General features: G+C 41.2%; 1 long non-coding RNA gene across 1 annotated transcript in view; it reads right to left on the bottom strand.

The window, feature by feature from the left end:
* Window positions 1-1,257: 1,257 nt before the first annotated feature.
* Window positions 1,258-19,269, bottom strand: part of LOC129531789 (uncharacterized) — a 282,788-nt gene continuing 264,776 nt past the window's right edge. The window contains exons 6-7 of the long non-coding RNA XR_008677198.2: window positions 7,351-7,415; window positions 1,258-3,224 (exon numbers count right to left, since the gene is read on the bottom strand). This is a non-coding gene — a long non-coding RNA (uncharacterized lncRNA). The remainder of the gene's footprint in view (window positions 3,225-7,350; window positions 7,416-19,269) is intronic.

Raw genomic sequence — 19,269 nt, 5'->3', positions numbered from 1 at the left:
ATCTTGTCTTCTTGCTTTATTTCATTAAGTTGTTCTTCAATCTCTGTTATCCTTTCTTCTGCCTGATCGATTTAGCTATTGATACTTGTGAATGCTTCATGAAGTTCTTGTGCTTTGTTTTTCAGCTCCATCAGGTCATTTATGTTCTTCTCTAAACTGGTTATTCTGCTTAGCAATTCATCTGACCTTTTTTCAGGGTTCTTAGCTTCCTTGCATTGGGTTAGAACATGCTCCTTTAACTCGGAAGAGTTTGTTATTACCCACCTTCTGAAACCTACTTCTGTCAACTCGTCAAACTCATTCTCTGTCCAGTTTTGTTCCCTTGCTGGCGAGGAGTTGTGATCCTTTGGAGGAGAAGCTGGTTTTTGGAATTTTCAGCCTTTTGGTGCTGGTTTCTCCCCATCTTCGTGGATTTATCTACCTTTGGTCTTTGATGTTGGCGACCTTTGTATGGGGTCTCTAACAGTCAGGCACCTCTCCTGCAAGTCTGCTGCAGTTTTCTGGAGGTCCACTCCAGACCCTGTTTGCCTGGGTGTCACAAGCAGAGGCTGCAGAATAGCAAAGATTGTTGCCTGTTCTTTCCTCTGAAAGCTTTGTCCCAGAGGGGCACCTGCCAGATGTCAGCCAGAGCTCTCCTGTATGAGGTGTCTGTCAGCCCCTACTGGGAGTTGTCCCCCAGATAGGATACACGGGGGTCAGGGACCCACTTGAGGAGGCAGTCTGACCCTTAGCAGAGCTCAAAAGCGGTGCTGGGAGATCCATGCTCTCTTCAGAGCCAGCAGGCAGAAACATTTAAGTCTGCTGAAGCTGCACCCACAGCTGCCCCTTCTCCCAGGAGCTCTGTCCCAGGGAGATGGGGGTTTTATCTATAAGTCCCTGTCTGGGGATGCTGCCGTTTTTTCAGAGATGCCCTGCCCAGAGAGGCAGTCTGGCCGCAGTGGCCTTGCTGAGCTGCAGTGGGCTCTGCCCAGTTCAAACTTCCAGTTGTCTTTGTTTACACTATGAGAGTAAAACCACCTACTCAAGCCTCAGCAATGGCGGACACCCCTCCCCACCCCAAGCTGGAGTGTCCCAGGTCGAGCTCAGACTGTTGTGCTGGCTACGAGAATTTCAAGTCAGTGGATCTTAGTTTGCTGGGCTCTGTGGGGGTGGGACCTGCCAAACCAGACCACTTGGCTCCCTGGCTTCAGCCCCCTTTCCAGGGGAGTGAACTATTCTGTCTTTCTGACATTCCAGGCACCACTGGGGTATGGGCGGGGGGGGGGGGGGGGGGGGGGAAGAAAAACCTCCTGCAGCTAGTTCAGTGTCTGCCCAGAACAGTTGCCCAGTTTTGTGCTTGAAACCCAGGGCTCTGGTGGTGTAGACACCAGAGGGAATCTCCTGGTCTGCGGGTTGCGAAGACTGTGGGAAAAGTGCAGTATCTGGGCCAGAGTGCTCCATTCCTCAGGCACAGTCCCTCACAGCTTCCCTTGGGTAAGGGAGAGAAATCCCCAACCCCTTGTGCTTCCGAGGTAAGGCAACACCCCACCCTGCTTTAGCTCACCCTCCATGGGCTACACCCACTGTCCAACCAGTCCCAATGAGATGAACTGGTTACCTCAGTTGGAAATGCAGAAATCATCTGCCTTCTGTGTTGATCTCACTGGGGGGTGCAGAGTGGACCTGTTCCTATTCGGCCATCTTGCCAGCAATCCATATTATTTCTTAAATACTTACTTGCATGAAAATCTAAAATTATCTCAAAATAATTTTAGTTTTTAAAAATGAGTCATTGAAAAATTTTTGAAAATCACCTTTCAAAAATTGGTTGAGATGAAGTAGCTACTTTGACAGACCAGTTTGGTGGTGCTGTTCTGAGAGTCTTTCATGGAAGTCTGCCTAAAGCCTTTCAAAGGTTTTCTAAGCACACAGTTCCCTGCATCACATTCCTTTTGCTTGAGACAGCTAGAGTGGGTGTTTGTTTGTTTTGTTATCGGCAACTGAACCCTCATGCTGATGCCCTGTGACTTCATAGTTCCATCATGGCTTTCTCTCCAAGTGGGATGTCCTCAGTTTAAAAGTCTAAAACTGTCCAGAGATAGTTAGCTAAAGCATAGAACGGTCAGTGGGCCTCTCTCAGCTAGGACTCTCACAGGTATTGTCTGAAAGTGAAAGAAAAAGCAGGAAGAAACAATGGGGTCTTGGTTATGGGACATTTTTAATGATTTTGCTGGTGCAGAGATTGGGGTATTGATGAGAGTATAGGTTAAAAGTCCCAAGGAAACTTTAGGAAAACCTGAGCAGTGTTTCAAATTTCTAATACATTTAAACTCTTTGGAGTTTTAATGGAGACTTGCTCTTAGTGAAAAACTTGGTGAGATTGCATTGTGTTTCCCATAGGAAATTAAAAGCAGCTGAGAGATTTTTTTTAAGCTCCTATCTATCCTCCTCTCCATTTCTCAAAGCTTAAGAAATTCCCCTCACAGTAAATAGAACAACATAGAAGTGTCCCGGACCCAAGGTGAATGAATTTGCTAGGCCATGGTCAGGTGCTATTCCAGCAACTGGAGTTGGGCAACGCGGCGCTCATGTTTAGAAAGGGTGAAGCCACAGCCACAGAGCTCTAGGGTAGAGCTGTCTTCTCAGTGGCCCTAGCCATCCTGTGCTCTGCTTCCTTTTCCCTTTCTCCCCACCCACCTTTCATCATCCTCAGAAGCCCATGTGTGTGAAAGGCAGCGGAGGAATGTGGGTGGGTTGACTTGTATAATTAAATCCATGTTGCATCGTGTTCTTTAGAATTAATAAGGAATTCTTCCCATTGAAACTCACCATGACATCTTCCCTCTGACTCAGATTTCTTTTTTGCTTTTCTCTTCTTTCCTTGGCTAAAAGCATTAGACATGGGGCTATGGTTCAAATTAGCATCCTACATGTCTCCTCTCTCTGTCTTTGCTTAATTGAGCTTTTCTGTTCAGGGAAAAGTGTAGTTTGTTTATATTTCATTTTTCTTAAATTCCACTTATCTGTCTTTGTCCCTTTTCTTTCTTCTTTTAGAAAACTTAGGAAAAGAGAAAACAAGAGAGTTTTTCACCTTGCGTATGACTGTAAGGTTGGAGAAAGTGCACTGCTGGCCAAACCTTGACAATCCAGGTGTTGTTCTTTGAGGTTCTTTGTTCCCTGGATCTTCATATCCTGACACCAGGAAAACTGTGCTCTCATATACTTATCCGCTGAGGCCAGGAGAGCTGTGAGACGGGGAGAAATAGTGAACAAATGTTACTTCTACGTTCCTGGGTCATGTTGCGAAACACCTTTTTATTGGGGGTAATAATTTGACTTCATTTCCTTATAAAAGTGGATTTATGTGATGGATATGTGATATATATTTTTTGCCACCGTTTTTGCAGGATAGTGGTTGTATCAGTTAGGATTAGATTCAACTGTGAATAACATAAACCCAAAATAACAGTGGCTTAAACCTGATAAAAATTTCTCTTTCTGCTCATGTTGAAGAACAGCTGTAGCTGTCCTGGGCTAGTGTGGTGGCTCCACTCCATGAAGGCTTTCTCGGAGACCCAAAAGAAAGCAGCTCAGGGTGTCACCCTCAGCTTCATGGTCCATGTCAGCAGTTATTATGTCATCTTCAGAACAATCTTACAAACCCTCTGGAAGAGTCCATCTCCCTCCTTTACCGGCTCCTGACTTTTGACCACATGGAGGGTCTCAGTTTACTTTCATTCATGAGATTCGGGGTCATGGCACATATTTGAGTCTGACCTGTGCTGCCTATCAGATGTGCAAATCTGGGCAAATCACTAAACTTCTATGCATCTATATTTTCATCATATGGAAAATTGAAATTATAACGTATAACTCAGAGCAGTATAGTATAAGGATAAAAGACAATATGTAAAGAAAAATTGGTCTGCTGATTAGCATGAAAATGAATATCATTTTACAGTTTTTAAGTTTCTTATTGAGCATTTTTTTTATTTTTAAAGAAAACCAATCCCATATTTAGAGACTGGAGATTTTTTTCCTGGTGAGAACATCCTCAAAAAATGGGCTTTATGTCCCCTACAAGCCCTTCTCCCAAGTGGAAAGAAACCTGATGTGCAGCGGGACAACTTCATTGTTTGTTCCACCTCCAATGAGGCTTTCACTATAGGTTTCATCTATGGGGGATATGGTGGATTTATGGTCAATATGCACTACCCTCTCATTCCAGTGGAGTGCTTTTTAAACTGCGGATCAAGAGATCCATTAGATGATAATGAAGTCATTTTAGTGTATCATGACCAGTATGTTTGAATGAAAAAATAGAATGAAATAGAATACAATAGTATAGTTAGAAAAAAATTAGGCCATATCACAAATAATCAATGTAAGTTTTTCATCACACATGTTTCACGTATATGTGCATACACATGTATGTGTATTTTAGGTTATGAACTAAAATGTGTTTCTTCAAATGGATCATGAGTTTTGAGATAGAATAATAAGTTGGGAGGAATTACTTTACCTGACATAAAAGCAGACTATATAATCACCGTGTTTAACACAATGTGTTCTTTGCAGAGAGATAGACACATTGATCAATGGAACAGAATAGAAAACTCAAAAATAGACCCCCACATATAAGCCCAACTGACTTTTAACAAAAGTGGGAAAGCAATTCAATGTAGAAGAAATCAATTGGCCTTTTCAATTCAACTTGGCCTTGTCAAAAAGTGGCCCAAATGGGTAGACCTCTCATTTGCATTCTAAGTAGCAGCAAGAAGACAAGAGATGCCTCCCTGTGTGCCAGAGGTCTTTTAAGAAAAAGATCCAGGAGCAGCCACAATCTTTAAGCTGAAGTCTCATTGGCTGGAACTTAGTTTCATGGCCATACCAACTGTAAGGAAACCTGAGAAATTCATCTTCCTTCTGAATAGTCATATGCCTGGCTTAAATGTCTATTATTATATATAAGTAGAATAAGATAGATATTGGGGCACAGTTAACTATCTGTCAGTGTTACACTGTTGTTTAGATTTATCCAGAGATGCTGTGCAAGTGCAGCATTCCATCTCTCCAGAACACACAAACGATCTTTCCACAGCACATATTTTATCCCCTGGTTAAAAACCTCAGATGCCTCCAATGCACATAGGGTAGAGACCAAACTCCTTTGTACGACATTTAGATTTTTGAACTTTTAGCTCAAGCCATATTTCTAGCCATCACCTGCCCACTGCATTCTCCCAAATGCTAAGACTCTCTGCTACCTAAACGTTCCTGCTCAAGTTCTCCCCTCCCCTGGAATGCATTCCAACTCCTGCCCCACTCCATATATCTGACCGATGGCGCCTCATCCATGCAGACCTGTATCAATCATCATCCTCTCTCTCCCCTGCCCTTCCTGACTCCTCAAGCCAGCGGAAGTACCTGTTTCCTCCTCTAGGCCTCATTAATTCAGACGTACACGGACGATGGCAGCACCCCGTTTCTTTGTTGTTGTGATTTTTTTTATTTTGCTGCAGACTAGAGGCTCCTCCAACACAAGACCTATCATCCCGAATTCTGTTGCCACAGATCTTGGGGTCCCTCCACATCCTTAAAATTCATCATTGAATTATTGAGAGGTTTCTCAGCATCAAAATATTGACAGAAAGAAAACAGTATCTATTTATGACAGGTGTGCTCTGAATGGGCAAAGCTGTTATTTCACAGGTTCAGTTGTGAAGAAATGATCTGTGATGAGAACCGTTTGAGAAAGCTAAGGTGAAAGAATTATTTTTGACATCTGGAGATCCCTATTTCATTGTCATGGGTGAGTCACACTCACAGTAGACCACAGCAAAGTCAATCTCCTTAGACCCCATGGCCCCTTATTAGGAATATCTGCCTGCTTGAAGGAGAAAGATGTCTTTTGATTTTAGCATGCAAAGACACAGTAGCAAGGACAACTTTAACAATATCATTTCTCTAGTTAGGTATTTGAAAAATAAATCTTCTCTCTAAGGAAAAATATACATTCTATTCTTGGAAACTCTGCGTTCTTTTTTTGTATGAAATGCCAGGTGACATTCAAGTATGGTCCCACCCTACTCTTTTTTTTTTTTTTTTTGAGACTGAGTCTCACTCTGTCACCCAGGCTGGAGTGCAGTGGCACAATCTTGGCTCACTGCAAGCTCCGCCTCCTGGGTTCATGCCATTCTTCTGCCTCAGTCTCCTAAGTAGCTGGGACTACAGGTGCCTGCCACCATGCCCAGCTAATTTTTTCTATTTTTAGTAGAGACGGGGTTTCACTGTGTTAGCCAGGTTGGTCTTGATCTCCTGACCTCCTGATCCGCCTGCCTCGGCCTCCCAAAGTGCTGGGATTACAGGTGTGAGCCACCGCTCCCGGCCAGTCCCACCCTACTCTTAATTGGCCTTCCTGAGCTGCAGTTTCTTAAACTGTGAAATCTAGCTTCTCTACTGTGGATGATTTTGCTTACCGGATGTGTATATGTTCCTTTATATTTCCCTGCCTTTCAATTACATCAGGTTATATGATATTTTAACCAATGAACTGTGAACAGAAGTGTCAAGATAGGTATCATTCAGAGCGTCCCCATCTTTCTCTTCCCATAAAGAACATGTGTTTGAGACAGTATAGTTACAAGGTGAAGGAGGATTTTACATATGCAGGAAATACATCTTTACTTTGTTAAGCCCCTGAGATTGGGGAGTTTGTCTGTTGCAGCGTCTAGGATTAATAATCATACTAACATACTGAGAGTGTGAAGTTCTTAGTAGGATTAAACAGGTTATTTCCATACAAGCATGAGCACAGTGTCTGAGAGAAACAGGCATCAGTCACTGTGAAGTAAGATTGTCATTAAGATGGATAAATAATTTTACAAAATTGAATAGTTATATTGAAAGAAAAAATGTCTGGAGAACAGAAAATCTTGGTTCTAGAGTTGTACAATTTTAGACTTGGACTTAGAAGCTATTTAATCTAGTATTTTCCAAATGATCTGGTTATAAACAACAGGTTCTTAAGCAGAAAATACAGATTTCTGGGCCCATCTCCACTTACAATGAATCACAATCTCTAGGGAAGAAGTGTTGATTTGAATTGTTTTGTTGGTTTCCAAATGGAAGGAAAGTGAGGCCGGGGAAGTTGATGACTTTTCTAGGGCCACAGAACTGATTATTGACATGTTGGAACTAGAACCCAGCTTCCACAGAGCTGCGTGCTTTCCTTCTGGGATCACATAATAATGTCCTAATAGAGTGAGACCAGGACTGACCCTTTGTCCCTCTATCTCTGATAAATCATGTCAAGACCTGCAAATGATTTTACCCCTTAACAATGAAAAGAAGATGTAATTTTAAAATTACCTTGGATATACAGTGAAAGCAGCATTCCCATAATCAATCATCCAAAATCACGGGGTTATTTGGAGCTATTTGAAGGAAAGTAAATTGAAAACATGTTGTTAAACAATGCACTAAAGAGTTATCAAATCATAAACATCTAGATTACTTTAACATGTTGATTATTCCACATTTAGGGTCTCCTTACAAAGCAACTCTGGCCATGAAGAGACCTGGAAGATTCAATGAATCCCTTTCTAAGTTGTTAACTGTACTGAGTTGAATCATTTGGCTATGTGGGAACATATGTTAAAGTAAAAAAAAAAAAATACTATATATTACATATATATTCTTTTTGGAGCTATTATTCACACTTTTCACTAAGCAGAAGACACAGAGGCCTGCTATTAGGACATGTCTCTGAGGATACAGAAATAGTTTGGGGAGTACAGTGGTATAATATTGAACACATTAAAACCTATCTGGAGCTTTGGAAATCAAATATACAGACATTCCATAATGACTCTTGGGTTTTAGCATAATTCCTGAACCTGAAAATTCATAACTAAATAATGGCAGGACATTTATGACATAAAATGCCTTAAACCATTTGTTTATTATTATATGTGGATTTTGAGTTTTATGTTTAAGAAAATTGAAAGCCTACCCTTTCTTTTTTTTTCCACTTTGGAAGAGTGATATACCAATTACCTTTGAGAGACTTTGTTTTTCTTCCTGGAAGAGAGCTAAACCAGGACTGAAGTTTATGTCAAGGAATCCATTTGGTTATCAAATCTGTGATCATGCGCTCTTATTAAACTAAACCAAATTAAATTAATATTTGTTGAAAAATAAATGATGTAATTCGTGAAGAACTCTGTTTTACTCCCAGGATGGTGGCCTGTTTCTTCAAAGTAGCCTGTGAGAAAACAAAGTCTGAAATAGTTCTTTAAACTGAAAAGAGGAAATCGTTTTGAGTGTGACAGGTGTCTAGAGGGATCACTACCCTTGAGTGATCTTTGATCTCGGGGTTATCGTTATAAGACTAAATTATATATGCAATTTTCCTGAGACCAAATTCAATGACTGAACTCTAAAATTAATCTGGATATTATTTCTTCTTGGAGTTCTAAAACAAGGCCAGGGAAGATTAGAAGCCACTCATCTGACTGAGACGCATCCTCTGACTTTTCTTGGAATGGATTCCTTATGTGGACAAAATGTGATTTGAATTGCATCTGGTTACTGTTTTTAGAAAATTTTGTTGAAATTCAAACTGAGCCTGTGTACCGTGAGCTGATTTATCAGTGCCTGCCCATGTGAGAACCAGAAAGGAACTAGGAGGTGTAACTGTGGGGAGGTCGCTCTGGGGTCTTTCATCCAGGTTACCTATTAAAGGGGCAGGTCTCCAGGCCAGAAGGAGCAAATGCAGAGGGAAAAGCCTTCTCTTGAGGCTCTGAGAACTGCTAGAGAAGAAACAACAGCAGCATGGTGGAACGAAGACAGAATTTGAAATCAAACACAGCTAAATCTTAAGCCTAACTCCACCATGTATGAGATACATGACTTTTTAAATTAAGTTTTGTAACTTCTCTGAGCCTCAGTTTTCCTACTGGCAAAATAGGAGTAATATTGCCTGCTTTGTTGCGTTGTAAGAATTAACAGGGGATTTTATGCATAGTATCTGACATCTGGTAGGTCCTCAAAAATTAAAAAAAAAAATAGTACATCTGCAATCACCTTATCAGCAAATAACATATATTGAATATTTATTATGGGTCAAGCGCTATACTCCTTTACCTCCTGTTGATATCTACCTGGACACCTAGCATTAGTGGATACTCAAAAATAAGTCATAAACTGACAAAATGATGGATGAGTCTCCTTTTCCTATTGACTTTCTTTGGCTATGAAAGCACAAATAGGCAAGACCAGAGGGGAAACGTCCACGTGTTCTGTTGTGGATCCCTCAGTGCACGCAAAGCTGTGGGTTTCCAGAGGAACGGTCCCCTCATCACTTCAGTTTCCTGCTCTTGGGTGGATTGCAATGCCCCGCTACTGGGGTAGTAGCCTTCATTTCGTGTACTGTGGTCTTGCTTCTTCTGAATCCAGAGGGTAAAAACTCAAACACCATCTAAAAATGTCAAGTTCTATTTTGCTTCAAGAGCTCCTGAGGGCTGGGCAGAGGTTTTGCAGTTTCACCACAGGCATTTACAAGGGCCGCACACTTTGGCAGAACTAAGTCTCCAGATAGCCTAACCTCTCCAGACCTAGAATGCAGCTGAATTTTAGGGGTCGTGAAAGGGGGAGTTTCTGGGGGGTCCTGGAAAAGACTAAGTCAACCTTGGTTCATCATCATGCTATGCTCAACGCCCGCCCCCCGCCCCCGCCCCTCCACAGTCAGGGCTTGCTTGGTTTCTGGTTTCAAAATGAAATTTTCACATGGCCCAAATCCCAACCCACCCTAATTTAAAGAAACAGGCACTTGGCATGTGATACAGATAGATCAGCAGTTGCTCATATACAGCTGTGCACATCTGGCACACAGGTATGTGATTTTGCATGAAGATAAATTGTGTGGGGACCAAACGCACAGTTGTTAAACTAAAAATGAATCGCTTCTTGGAAGCAATCTTCCTGCACAGCAGGGCCTCTGTGTGAGCTTGATCCTTTTCATTAGGCCTTTCTCAGAAAGCGCAGTCTTCTCCAGAAGGCCTAGGATGGAGGAGGGGGCATGCCCACACCTGCAGTCGGCTCTTTGCTGCTCCCCTCAAACAACACTTGCACATAACCTCTGACTGCCATGATTGGACAGCCTTCCCAAGGGAGGTACTCAGAGCCCAGGAGAAAGGAAGAGGCCAGGTTCTTCGTTGTACTGCCTCACTTTCCATAAATAACGTTGCATTCAGGATCCTATGCTTCAGGGAGAGTTCTTTTGTATACCATTGCTGAAGGATCCAGGTGTATTACCAAACTTGGTGGACCAAGAAGTCTTCCTCCCTTGGGGGCCTCCTGGAGTCAGTAGTGTCTATCCCTGTGTGCACATCTTGCCTGTAATTCACGTACTTGTAACTCATGGGAGCACCGCATGCTCAAATGCTGTTCAGATTAGCTGGCTCCACTTGAAGATGCTTTGCTGGCACTTTGGAGGAAACAGAGAGAATGAATTCTGCTCTAGGCAATCTCTTGGATTCCATGAAGCACCATGCTGAATCAATGGGATCAATGACTAAGGCTGATACAGAATGTTCCATTCCAGGCTTAGTTTCACAATTTCAATAATAGGAAGTTGCTAGGTGTTACTAGGGGTTGGCACAAATGAATCAGTGACTTTGAAGGAGATTTTTCCCATCTGTCTTTTCGTGTGGTAATAATGTAAGCAAGGGTCTAGCAAATTTGCTTTTATTCTTATTTATCTCCCTATCCCGCTCTGCCCTTAATTCTTTCCTCCTTATCTATTTATTTGTTTCTCAAAACAAACAATAAATCCAACAGGTGAAAGGAAAATGCAATGGCTTCAGAGGGAAATATAAACTACACCTTATCCCACTTGAGTTCGAGTAATAGATTAACTATAATACGTATTCTGCAGTATTGCATATGCTGTGTCTTTTGTCTGTTTATTTTTTTACCCTTTCCTAGATTGGTGAACCCTAGATTATTCCTTATAGCTCAACTCAGTTCTCACCTCTTTTATGACTCCTTCTTACATGGGAGATGATTTTATTCTCTATGCTACTATCATACTGCATGCATACCTGTCTGCTAGCAGCACACCATTTTGTGATTGCCTGTTGCCATGTCTGCTTTCCCACCACAATGTGGGCCTCTCCACAGCAGGGATTATCTATTTCTTTCTGTTTCCAACACTAAGCCCTATTTTAATAAATATATATCTGGCAAATGAATACCAGTGCTGTTCTTTCTTTTCCTGAATAACTTTGTTAGAACACCAGGTATTCCTCCTTTGTGAACTCCATGATAACCCAGGATGAGAATATAAAGGTCCTCCATAAAGTTGGTCGGAACCTGACCCAGACAGCAAACAAAAAACAGCCCTATTCTGAGGTAGCCTGCAACTGCCAGAATTACCTAGGATCTGCCTCAGGGGGTCCTGGCAAGGGATAAAATAAGAAGAAACATGTGAATAAAAACAGGACTGATTATCTTTGTTCTTAAGGAAAAGAAAATGCAAGTATTTTCAGGCCTCAATGCTGAGATCAGGGTGAGAGTACAGAGGTGCATGTCATTGTGGGAGCTACCAGAGGTGTTTGAAACCAGCCACTGCAAAAGTTCCCTGGTGGGACTCTCAGTCCAGGAATCATCAATAGCAAAGTCTCCCAAGGATCTGTCTCTATCAGCACTCTTCATTTGCCCATTTGTCCAACCTTGCCTTGCATTGGTAGTTTATAATTCTCTTGCATCCCAGAATGAGCAAAAGCTTTGAGTGGGGAGGTTTCTCTTTTGTAGAACCCAACATAAATTCCACACTCATGTGGGAACAGAAAGCCGAGCAGAACCAATAAGCATATATAAATCTGCTGGTATATATAATACATACATATAATATATATCACATATATATCATACGTGTGATATATATGATAAATCATATACACACATACACACATACAATTTGCCAGCTGTTTTTCCATCTAGTTTTTATTATATGAATAAGACTCAAACATACTTACCAAAATTAATGACTGATAAAATAGTCAATCTCCCTCTTCCTGGTAGAAGAATGTTATCTTAGGGCACAATAGTATAATAAAATTGCATTACTGGGATAGCTCAGAGAAGAGGGTTTCTAAGACGGGCTTCTCACAGTTTCTTGCCTTGACTCTGAAAATGCTGGCGCTGCTATACCTTGCTCCCTTGTCCCTGTTCTTCACATCTGAGCTCCTGTTCTCTCCCACCCAGCCTCTATGGCAGGATTCCCCGAAGCAGCCTGCTTCTCTCCCCTCATGATCTGCATGGAGGCCAGGTACCAGCACATCAGAGGGACTGTCCTGTTCCTCACAATGTGTGAGAAAGACACAGACACCTGGAGGGAAGGGAAGAAAGAATCACACCACAGCTCTGTGATGGCTTCTGTGGAAAAGTACATGTGGGAAATATAATCCTCTGTAGAGGTGACCAGAATGTTTAGTCATATAGAATTTTTTAATTGCTATGTCACCCAACCAAAAAACAGACTGCATTTTCAACTGAGGGAATAAAAAGCCTAGTTGCTCATGTGCAGGCAAATGATAACTGCCTGTGCACTTTCTCCTGGCCTCGTCAGTGCCTCAGTACAAAGAAACTCAAAACTGTTACCAGTAGCTCAGGAAGGCAATAGGAAAAGAATGAAGATTAGGAGAGAAAGGAGCAACATGCTAGACTTGGAGTTTAAAAGTTGGAATTTTACTCAATTTTTTACTCTGTTACTTCAGAAAAATCCCTTCTCTATCTGAGCCTAAGATTCTTTAAATATAAAATGAGAAAAACTAGCCATACAATTCCAATATGCCAGTATTTTTTTTATTTTCTCATCTTCTATGATCTTTAAAAAACTATTTTTGTAGAAACTGAAATTTGTGTTTCCATTGCTATAATTCTGGGTTTATATTTTCTTCGTATTTACAGAAATTTTGTTCGGAAAGATATTTTTGTGTTGGATTAACTTTCAACCAATGACCAAGTTTGCTCCCTAGAAGCCATTTGAATCTGGGTGGGCCTTATACCCAAAACTAAGTCTGTTTTCATGTTTGTGTTACTGATCCACCTAGTGTAGGTGTTCATTAAATACTTGCTAACTAAAATAATCAATCATCTTATAAAAACAACATTGACAAATGTTATTTCTAAAAGTTCAACCTATAGTGAAAAATCCTCAACATCCTGTGGTTGAAAGCATCTGGTCCACTGTGAATTATTTTTTATGAATTAGTTCCAGGAGGCCTCCTCTGTTGACAAAAGATACTCGTTATCAACCGGGTTTGCTGGGCTGGGACTATTTCGGGCATCTGTAAAAGTACCATCTTCCAGATTTACATGGCTTTTATGACACTTACCAATCATATCTTTTGGTCCAAACCATATCATTCTAAACCCCCAAAACTAGTCTCTTTCTTTGTAAATTGGGTAGATATTGTAAGCTTCTTTCCTCTATTTCTGGGAATGCAAAAATCCCAAGAGTATATCAAGTACAGGGTATATTTATAATCAGGTATTATGAAATCCTGCTTTGGATAGGGATGGAATCAGTAGTTATCTATCCCTACTGGCTTTGATTAGTAGTTGAAAAAAGCAAGACAAATTAGCAGAAAAGCCCATGATGTGAAGTGCTTTTTGAAGAACTTATTTCCAACTCTAATCATATATGGCCCTGGTAACTTCTTACACCTGGAACTCAACTCCCAAAACACATATAGATATTTGGTCCATTAAAGTAGGCTGATATAGAGTTCCCTTTTTCATCTCCCATCATCTTCACTCACCTTGATGACATAATATTCTTGGCCTTCTCATTAGCAATCAAACTATTCATGATTATGCCCCACAGATCACTGTCAAAACTACTTTCTGGAGAAAAAAGTCTGAAAATCCATTATGATGAGGAATGGATGACTGAAGGAATCATCATGAGATACAGGAGTAGTGGCATCATAGTAGAGAAAACAGCATTAAGTGGAAGGAATGGTGACATTACAAGATGGTGGCTATTGGCTGGAAAAAAGGACATAGAGCACCAAAGCCTGTGCTAACTCTGGAGGACGTAAAACACTAGAGAGTCATGTCTGCCAACGTTGGGCAAGAAGTAGGTCTGGTGCATGTGAGCCACTTGGTTCTATAAATAAACTCAGCAAGACCTGCATGTGTTTTCCTAGTGAGCCTGCTTCCTTATAACGGAATTCCTGCTGCTCCTGCAGTCCCTGCTGGTGTTCACTTCCTTTTGGCAAGCAACCCCATGGCCTTCTTGGGGAGATGTCATGTGTGCCTCCTATAGCAGGACCAGGGCCACTTGTCTGTCCACTTCCGAAAACTCAGGCAGAAGGAGGTCCTCTGTGCTCTAGTTGCAGAATGGGGTGCCTGTCTCTAGATGTCTAAACAAACAACCCTGAGTTGAAATGTCTTTAAGAACCTGCTACTGTGAGGGCATAATCCATCATCTTCTAAAACAGAGTTTAAAGTACTATGTGTGGTCTTATTCCCTTGGGTTTATTTGACCTAGAATTTAATTAAGGACTTTTGGGCGAAAACAATGATGTGAGTCAACTGGAGGGTCCCAACAAGTATGTTTTACATATTCATAACTGTATAATCCACAAGTTTGTTTTTATTTATGAAAAAATCTCGGTGAGAATAAACAAAGCAGAGAGCATAATAAATGGTGTCTTTATTATAAGGAAACAGGAAGATTGCACTGGCCATTTGTTTCCTTCTAGGACCTAGGATGAGACAGTCTGCCCGTCATGCAGTTGGCAGAATGGGATCCAGTCAACCCCAGAGCCACCTTCCCATTACAATCCATAGCTGTACCACTTGTCCTCAGTTTTGAAAAAGATATTATAATCTCAACCCATCTACACACAGATACGGCCAATATCCCTAGGAATGATACCTAGGGGTACCTACATCCTATTCCTAAAAATCAGAAACCTGTGTGCTTCTTCTAAGTGGCAGCAGCCTCCATGAAATGGAGAATGCCTGGCAGCATTAGGGACCCTGATTATGAGATATGGCACCGTCACTTGAGATATGTCAACAGCTTTTTTTGATTTAATGAATAGAAAAAACATTTGAAACACTAGTTATAGAGAAATAAACTTGAACTTACTTTATTTATTCATTGCCAAATCAGGAAAATGTAGTAGACGTACTTTAATGGTTCATACTTTTGTGAGTGTGAGGATTCCTTTATGGTATCAAAATACTTCAAAGCTTGTAGCCCCAATCATGGTCATTTAACTTTTAGTGCTTTGTTTGAAATAAATTAACTTTAGATAAATTCGCATTTTGTTTTATCTCAATAGCATCTGCATTCATTTTAAGGCACTCATTTGTATGTGGAAAATGTAATTTATTCAGACTACAGATAATATTTGGTTGCTTTGAGAATGAACAGATTATTTGTGTTAATTCTGCAGTTCCCAGAGACCACTGGGAATCATGAAGACCTGACTTTCACTCTGGACTTCACCCAAGCACAACTAAGTTTCTCACGATATATTATGAAGGCTGGAGAAATCAAGGCTGACGTTGAAATGATGGGTGCATATTAGGTAGACCAACTACTTCCAAAAGTGCTGATGATTGCTGGGGAAGAGAGGATGGGATCTCTGATGAGGAGCTATGAGATCTATCCTTTGGTCTCTCCTCTTCCATTCTTGTTCTGCCACTGACTCAGTGCATGGGCTGGGAAATGTCATTTTTGCTCTCTTAGCCTTTGGTTCTTCATATGAGACAGGGCAGGTGGGATGTAAAATAGAACAGCAGTTCTAAATCTTTTGATTTATAAATCTTGAACTTTTTACAAATGCTTTGAGTCATTTTTCTGGAACATACTTATATACACAAAATTGACCTACCATTCTGGGGACTCATGGATCTTCTGAAGCCACGATCAGAAACCCTCGAGGTGATGAACATTTAAATGCTCCCCAGCAAGGACGGGGCAGTGTTAGGGAGTCAAGGACATGACTATGGAGCTGTGGTGATTTCACTTTTATTTCAAGCACCTCTTTTGCAGAAAGTAATGGGAGTCAGTCCCTGGGAGACATCTGGAAAGCATGTCGCCTGACCTCCAGCTGGGTTTGGTTTCAGTCTGTTCCAACTGGTGACCCTGCAGTGCTCTTTCTCTTTCCCAACCCAGACATTCTCTGTCTCTCTGTCTGAGCTGGGCCCTTCCCGGCCTTTCAGGAATGGTGTGCCAAAGACAAGGCAATTCCACTCTGAGAAGGGTCTTACAGCACTGCCTTGCATTACAAGGGCTCCTTCAGTGGACTCTAAGTTCATTCCCTCCCTTGCCACTGAATTTGATTCCCTTTCCAAAGCCCTCTTCATACTTTATGGAAAGGATTCTTTTTACAGGCACCAACCAAACACAGTGTGTTGACCATTCAGGAGTGGAGTCAAGTCAAGGACAGAAAGCACAGCTATGCATACCGGCATCTTCTGGCTTCCAAGCCAGCTGCAGAACTACATGATCAGTATCGCGTGAGGGAGAAATGTGGGGGGTTGAGTAGGATGCCCTTTCTCATCTCTGGTCTCACTCATTTGGGTTTATGCCAAGTCCCCTTGTCATAGAATGTCAGCAGCATTTCTTAGAATCTCTTTTGGCCATTCTTTTATCATTATCTATAGCTGTGCTGTCCAGTGCAGCAGCCACTAGTCACATGTGACTATTTAAATTTATTAAAATTAAAACTTTAGCTCCTCAGTTGCACTAGCCACACTTCAAGTGCTCAATAGTCACATAGGGCTGGTGGCTGTTGGAACAGACAGCATACATCTAGAACATTCACATCTTCACAGAAAGTTGTATCAGACACCAATGACATATATGCCTTCAGTAAATAAACACTCCCTGCCAGCACCTGACTGAGATTCAAAAGTGTAAAAATGATTGAGATGAGATTCTGCCCTCAAGAGGCTCATGGGTTGTGGAGGAGGCAGACATGAAATTATACCATCATAAAACTCTGAGCTTCCAAGGGAGACAGGAATTAGGTATTCCAGGCAGAGATAACAGTAGGTACAAAGGTACAGAAGAATAAAAATATGACATATGTTCAGAGAAAGGGACATTGCTGCCTGTTCACATGTAGATTATATGTGTCTCATGAGTAAAGAGGTGGTGAGAGTGATGACTGACCAAGGTGGGAAAGTACACAAGGATCAGGTTTGATGAAATCTTGTCTGCCATGTCCATTTGGTAGTTGTTTTATAAAGGATAATTTACCAGAACTTCATCTGTAACTGGTTTTGATTTCCTAGAATTTGGTTCCTTGAAATTAAATACCCTTTTGCCCCATCTCTGTCAGGATCTTATGACAAAGTCTTTTAAAGAATTTCAAATCCTGAGCTCCTGTCCTCTCTGTGGCACATCTTCTTCTTCTTCCAGGCACTGCCCTCAGGTTCACATCTCTCACTGCCACATCGTATGGTCGCTGGAAGATGTAAGAATGTATGGATGTTTGTGTTTAGCTAAGCAAAGATGTCCCTTAAACTGACAATAAGGTTGACGACCACAAGCAAAATGAAAAAGGGCAATGCTTCCAAAGAATTAGTTAGCTAGCTGTGACAACAAGACCAAGGAAAACTAGTGGAAGGACAAGTGGAAAAGACACTTGCAGAATGCTCTTCAGGAGGCATTCCTGTAGCTCACTGTGGCAAACACATGCACTCCTCTTTCAAACTCACAGCTGAGGTTGAGGTTCATTTCTGCCTGTCCTAAATGTATCTTGATAACCAGTAAAGATGCATACCATAAAACCATTCAAGAAATATTAATTGAGCATTTACTAAGTGTCAGACTCTTGCTCCCTTCAATGAAGACCAACTTCATGGGTCTGCGATGACCATGGGTCATGATCCTGACCTCTGGGATATTCATGATAGATTTCAACACCCTTCCAGTGCTATCTTCTGCAGTCTCAACATAGCCCTGCTAGGTAGATAAGACCAAGTTTTTATCCCCATTTTTACAGATTGCAAAATTAAAGTCCAGGGACACAAAGTCATGTCCCAATATTGCATTGAACGAGGGAGTTAGAGTCAGCTCCAGTATTTCCAATATAGGCTCTTAGAGGTTTCCTCGGAAGGCAAGTTAAATAATTACAGAAAACTCCCCTAAAATTACTTTTTCCTAGTATGTTGGGAAAAAACATCAAATATGAGGCAAAAAAATACTAGGAGATTCTTGATGATTGCATTTGCGTCAAAACAGATACAATACTCTCAGTAGTTCAAAGCCCCAAATACTTGTAATGATCAACAAAAGCTGAAAGCTGATTTCTTTTGAAAATCATCAAGATTAAAGTGGTCAGGTGGCCACAAACATTCATAGCCTTCCTGTTACACTAAAGAAAAGAAAGAACTTGATGAGTTAAATGCTTTTTTGAAAGGATTCATTTTATTTTAATGAAAAGAAATACACATCTCTCTTTTCTCATTTCAGTGGATCAGAAGAGTTTGTGGCAAAAATCATACTGGCCAACACTGAGCCAATGCTGCAAGAGCAAACGCTAAATAAAGAAATCTGTTTTAAGCCTTTATTGAATTGTAACTGCACACTTGCAAATAAATCCCAGTGCATGTTGTTTTAATTAATGTAAATAATAAGATAACAGTGGTTATGGAGGTCTAACCAACCATACAGTTAAGCATTCATTTGTTTTCAATTATAGTTAAAATATATTCAACTGAATACAGCTTAAGTGGTAATTACATTCTTTATAAGTTCCTAATAATCCCTGGAATGGCCACTCTAGTAAAAATTTGCCTCTAATGGGTACATCTCCTGCTTGCTCACATGTCAAGGCCAGTGGAGTCATTAGGAACAACAGCCGTCCAAGTGTCTGTCTGGAGATTTAGACTTCTGTCCAAAGCCCACACATGAACCACTCACTGTGTACTTACTTAATATGGGAAGCAGCATGGTCATTTGATTGTGGTTTTATGCTCTTTCCCAGGAATGCTTCTCAGGGGGGCAATTCTGCTATTGGAGAGTGGCTATTTGTCATTTCCTATCAGATGAAGCCTTGGACAGACCCTACAGTAGGATGCAAGGGGCTTCACTCAGCCATCCTGGCTACAGGAATTTCACTTCATTTTAAGATAGTCACTAACCTCCACCCAAATTTCCAGGATATCAATCTGTGTTTAATGGGTGGCTGGTTGTGAGACTGAAGTAGACACAGCATTCCAATCAAGGGAAATATGTCTGGGTGCACACAC

This window comes from Gorilla gorilla, chromosome 12 (genome assembly GCF_029281585.2).
Source record: "Gorilla gorilla gorilla isolate KB3781 chromosome 12, NHGRI_mGorGor1-v2.1_pri, whole genome shotgun sequence".
NCBI classification, from domain to species: Eukaryota; Metazoa; Chordata; class Mammalia; order Primates; family Hominidae; genus Gorilla; species Gorilla gorilla.
The sequence above is the reverse complement of the archived record's forward strand: the minus strand, read 5'-3'. Positions and strand labels throughout refer to the sequence as shown.